This window comes from Eupeodes corollae, chromosome 1, assembly GCF_945859685.1.
Source record: "Eupeodes corollae chromosome 1, idEupCoro1.1, whole genome shotgun sequence".
Taxonomy (NCBI): Eukaryota; Metazoa; Arthropoda; class Insecta; order Diptera; family Syrphidae; genus Eupeodes; species Eupeodes corollae.
The window spans coordinates 156,172,869-156,178,412 of record NC_079147.1 but is presented as its reverse complement, the minus strand read 5'-3'; the positions used below and the strand labels follow the sequence as shown (position 1 = coordinate 156,178,412).

Below are 5,544 nucleotides of genomic sequence, written 5' to 3'. Positions count from 1 at the left end.
AACAACTTTTATACATTCTTTTTTTTAGGTTTTTATTTTTTGTAAAAAAAACTTTCAATTCGATTTTTAAAATGTGTCCTAATGTTGAAAACAATATTTCTTGTAAGTTAAAATTAGTTGAAACCCATTATCTCAAATTTTAGAAAAGATATTTGAGTCGAAAATCAATTTTTAAAAACTTTTGTTAAATTTTTCCTTAGTTTTTTATTTTTTTTTTTTTAAAAGTCAATTCGATTTTTTCTCAAAATTTTTCGGAAAGTAAAAAATAATATTTCTTATAAGATAAAATAAGTTGGAAGCCATAATCTTAAGTTTTTGAAAAGATATTTCAGTCGAAATTCAATTTTTACCACCTTTGAGTTATGTGTTTTTTTTAGGTTTTTATTTTTTATAAAAAAAAACTGTTAAAAAACTGTTTTTTAAAAATTTTATCAGATGACCAAAACATCATTCTTTGTTGGACAAAATTGTTTTGGAGATGAAATCATATGTGAGTGGTAAAATTTTAGAGGTGACAATTTTTTTCCATTTTTTTTTTATTAAAAAGAAAAACCGTTAATTGGATTTTTTTACAAAAATGTACTTCTTTTGTATTACGTTACAATATAATATGATATAAAATTTAATTAAAGTCTTTAGTGTCATTCGTTCATGAGAAATTTAGGGTTAACCCAAATGTTCATCTTTTTTTAAACCGCTATGTTAAAAAAAAATCACCCACGCAATTTTCTTAAGAACTCTTTCTGCATCTTTCTGCACTATTAGGCGTTTTTTATTGGGAAATTTATAGATAGCGCAGCAAAATTTAACGTAGTAAACAACAACAAAGGAATGCTGCCAATAAATTGGCTAGTAAAAATAGTGGATATAATAGTGCAGATAATGTGAATGGAATGTTTGGAATAGAACACTGACAAGGAAAACATTTACTACGTGAAGGTTGGCAGCTTTGATTATTCAGGAGTGCGTTCATAGATATTTTATTTATGTAATGCTTTGTTTTCACTCGAGCGAAAATGTGGTGGTTTGAAAAATTAAGCTTCGATTATTTAATCAACGTTAATAAATACCTAATGCGCGGCTTCAACAAATTGCGTGAAGAAAAAGTAGGTTATCAAAACACACACATTACGTAAAAGCATCTGTATTCGGTTCTAAAATGAGGTGCTCACCGCCAAAACGGCCTAACCCACATTCGGAAAAGTGAAGAACAGATCGAACCGAAATTCGAATACCTATCAAAAGCTTAAACAATCTATGAATATACCTTCATTAGTTTAATTAATCAATGCACAAAGCTAATATTACGATGATGGAAAGATTCAATCCGTCCGTCGGTTTGTTTATCTATGCGTTTTTTGTCTATGCGTTCTGATGTACATATATCGAGCTAGATCATAAGCGGTTGGATCGATTTGCTTCAAATTTGTATAGAGTATGTAGCTAGGTACTTTTTGAGATTCCCTAGAGGAGAATTTCGATTTTTTGTTTTAGCTCATCTAGATAAGGTAATTTAATGAAAAAGAAAACAAATGCCATAGTTAAAACGCAATTTTAATTAAAGAATATTTTGTTGACACAGATATGAGAATAATGCTTCACGACGGTTTCGAGATGCACTGTTTTCAAGATTTGAGTTTTGTTCTAAATGTCTTTCCTCGGGTGTTGCTTCTTGGTCCAGTACAATGGTATCAGCGTTGATAATACACAAATTATGTAAAATGCAAGCGCTTACAACAATTCTTTTGACTGAATTAAGATTTCGTTGTTCAGTGAACTTATTAATTCTTCTGAACCGTCCTTTTAGCAAACCAAAAGCATTTTCAATCACCATCCTGGTTGATGAGTGAATGAAATTAAACGCTTTTTGCTGGTCACTTAATTGGCCATTGTCCTTAAATGGAGGCACTATCCAGTGTGAAGAAGCATACGCCGAGTCACCCAATAGAAAAGTGTTCGATGGAAATAGCTGAGTATAATTGGTTTGCACTCGATTGTATAATGTTGATCTTTTGAGCACTCTACTATCATGTAACGAACCAGGTTCTCCACAACATATGTCGATGAATTTCTTGTCTGCATCAACAACGGCCTGCAACACGATAGTAAAGTTTTGTTTACGGTCGTAATAGCACTTTTTATTGCTTTTGGGAGCAGAAATTACGATGTGGGTGCAATCTATCGCTCCAATTACACCCGGTATTCTTTTCTTGGCCTCAAATTTTCGGCAGTTTTGCTCAACGGCATCACCTTGAAGCCACTTTATAAACTCTCTACCTTTGGAAACTAGCCAGCTGCTAACACGTCCAACTATAGACCACGCTGTAGATGTTGCAACTCCAAACAGGTTTCCCAACTGCCTGAATGTCAAAGTGTTACTGACGTATCATACATACAAATAAATTTCTTCTCTGGCTTCAATTTTCATTTTACCCCCATGATTAGAAGTTGCGAAGAAATCAGTTTGTGAATAGCTTTCTGAAAAGTGGTTAAAAAGACTGTTATAATAGGAAACAGATAAATGTATGGATGCGATTGCCTACCTATTAATTGCTCTGCAGTTGAGCGATCTAATCTAAAGTGAGATTTAAAATCAGTTTCACTGTATTTTTCAATGGTTTCCATAAAATTGGCAACCTTTTCATGCGTATCCTCATCAGAAGAGGAGTCATCGGAGCTTATTCTGTCCTCCAATTCTGATGCAGATGTACTTTCTTCACTTGAAGATGAATCTAATAATTACTCTAATACAGCCTGTAATTGAATATATGAATTGGAATAAGAATTTTAAAGTTAATTTTAACTTTTACCTGTCTTATTTCGTTATCCATTTTTAATTTCACAACAAATTTTTTGACTGACAGCTGATTTTGACGCATATGCTGACACGGATACCAACTTTGAAATTTAAACTGAGAGTGTATATAAAAGTGTTTATAATGTTTTATTCGGACTACTATAACTGCGCTAGCTATAGGTTCCCAATAAAAAACGCCTATTATCTGCATAACAACATTTATTTGAAGTCGATATCTCCTCTGGTTCTTGAGCTACGGACGACGAAGAAACACTGCGAACGTACGTACTTTCTAAGAATCTTTTATTTCTACTCTAGGGACCTTGAAACGTTGAGAAGTGTCAAAATTTTCAATTTGTCAAATCGGACCAATTAAAATATTAACTATATTCCTATAGGTGACATGATCGTCGAAGTGACGACCATGACACAAGGCGCAACCCCTGTGCCATAAAACGCACATTAAAAATTAAAAAAATCTTTTGGTGGATTTGGTCGTTATAGTTTTGAAAGAAAAGAAAAGACCCAACTCCGTCAAAAAGAAAAACTCCCAAAAAAGTATTGTCAGATTGAAAACCACACGTCCGAAAAAAACCGTTAGTAATTAATAAATAAAGTTTTATATTTAACAAAACTTTTAAATTTCAGGTCATGTTCATGCAACTTAGTTGTACATTTTATACCTATTTTTTTTTTTTAAATATATGTTTCACTTTTTATTACATTTATATAACAGCATTTATATAAGTGCACCTTTTAATAGCATCACAAAGTTTCACAGTCATTTCAATTTGTATCGCTCCGTTGGATTCTTCTCGCATTCTGCCACTCTGGTGCAGTGATGTGTTGCGCCACCAGGCCGCACTCTGCCATCAATTGGCTTGCTTCAAATATACAGAATTAAAATTTCATCAAATAAACAATAGACACATTTTGCTTCATAGAAAATCTCTGTCACTTAAACTGAGACTGGATTACCACTTAGACACATTATTTTGCAATTCCGCATATCTATTTCTGGAGTACAATTCTAAATAATTCAACCTCTATCGCATCTCGAAATTGCTCTTTTTTCAGCCATCCATCAGTCCGTAGCTAGTCGTTTGCGAAATGCATACTGCCAAATGGATAAGCCGGTATAAAGTGAACGGACAGAGTAGGTATTTATGTATTTTAGAATTATGCATGACCTGATTTTTTAACCGATTTTTAGAGTGTCGAGTTTTAAGTTGTGATATATGTTAAAAATAAAAATTGAGGAAGAAGTACCTATCAAAGTCCTATTTAAATATTCCTTTTATTCCGGAATTTTTGATTTATCAATTGTGCTGTACGTATAAGATTATTTTGCTAACAATTCGTTTAAAGATTTATGTTGTTCATGGAAAAAATAAGGTTCTTCTTCAAAGAACTTGACACAGTCAGCTTTACTTCCATGTCAGACGCACGAAGTTACATTGTTTTGAGTTGATTGATGTTTAAGTTTTTCTTTATTGAAAGTTATCAAATTCAAACTTTTACTTTAAAAGCACCCTTAAAACAATGACAAAATTATTAACCATATTCAGTACAGAAGAAATCTACTTCAACATCCAATCAATATTTCAAGTCTGGTCAGGAGCTCTCTTACAATACAAGTAGCAAATAACCATAAATCTTGTTGGTATGACGAGGAATGCAGGAGAAGTAGGAACAAATATTTCTTCGGAAGTTGCTTAAATCCTTTAGAAAAACAAATAATTGGCCTCTAAATAAGAAGACTGTGTAGCTTCAAAAAAAAAAAAAACAATATTGGAAAAACATGGTATTGAAGATTCTCTAGATCAATTTGTTCAAAAGTACGCATTCTAGTCGGCCGAAATAATAAGACAACAGTCTCTGCTATCAATATTTACTTATTTCGAAAAACTTTTCACAGCAGACCCTAGTAAAATGACCTTTAAATGCTATGAAAAAATAAAGTATAGTAGGGCTTCGGACTAAGAAGGCATGCCGGTCAATTTCTACAAAAATACCAGCTCATAATTTAGTAGTAGTCTTAAAAGTAGTTCCAAATAACTTCAGATCGTTAAAAAATCCAAACAAAAAATGGAATCTTTGTTCTCAGTTGTCTGCGAAAAATTTGTTAACAATTACTATACCTAACTCTTGATATATGGATTGAAAGGAATAAATCAATAAGTTGCTTACAAGCTGGGCTCTGAGCGAATGTCTCTAAATTAGACCAAATTTTTACTCTAACGATTGTTTTTAGACGTTTGCTTTTAATAAAAAAAAACGCCTTTGACACCATAAACAGAAGGTTGCTGCATTTCAAACTTACAGGTATCGGCTTTTCTCCAAAAATGTAAGATAAGAATATTTGAACAACTACTATCACAAACAAGTTCAGTATATAAAGAATGAGATTGTCAAATCTATTTACAACTGAAACGGGGGTCCCACAGGGTTGCATTTTAAGTCACTTACTTTTCTCCTCTTCATCAATGACTTTGAAGATCAAATTCCAAATGACCTTGTCATTTTAACCGATAATCCAGCTCCAGATTAATAAACTGAAAAAAATATTACGATACTTGAGGACTTACAATTAATACTACAAAGTCAAAGATCATGCTTTTAACATGATGGCTTAAACATAGAAGCCATCTGGTCTGGTTTCAAATATCTAAGATTTACTATTGTACAAAACTTAAATTTTGGTGCTAATTTTAAACACAAAGTGAAGGTATCAAAAGCAGCTAGTA

At 32.2% G+C, this 5,544-nt stretch overlaps 1 pseudogene; it reads right to left on the bottom strand.

The window, feature by feature from the left end:
• Positions 1 to 1,558: 1,558 nt before the first annotated feature.
• On the bottom strand, positions 1,559 to 2,895 carry LOC129946134 (uncharacterized; annotated as a pseudogene).
• Between the last annotated feature and the right edge of the window lie 2,649 nt (positions 2,896 to 5,544).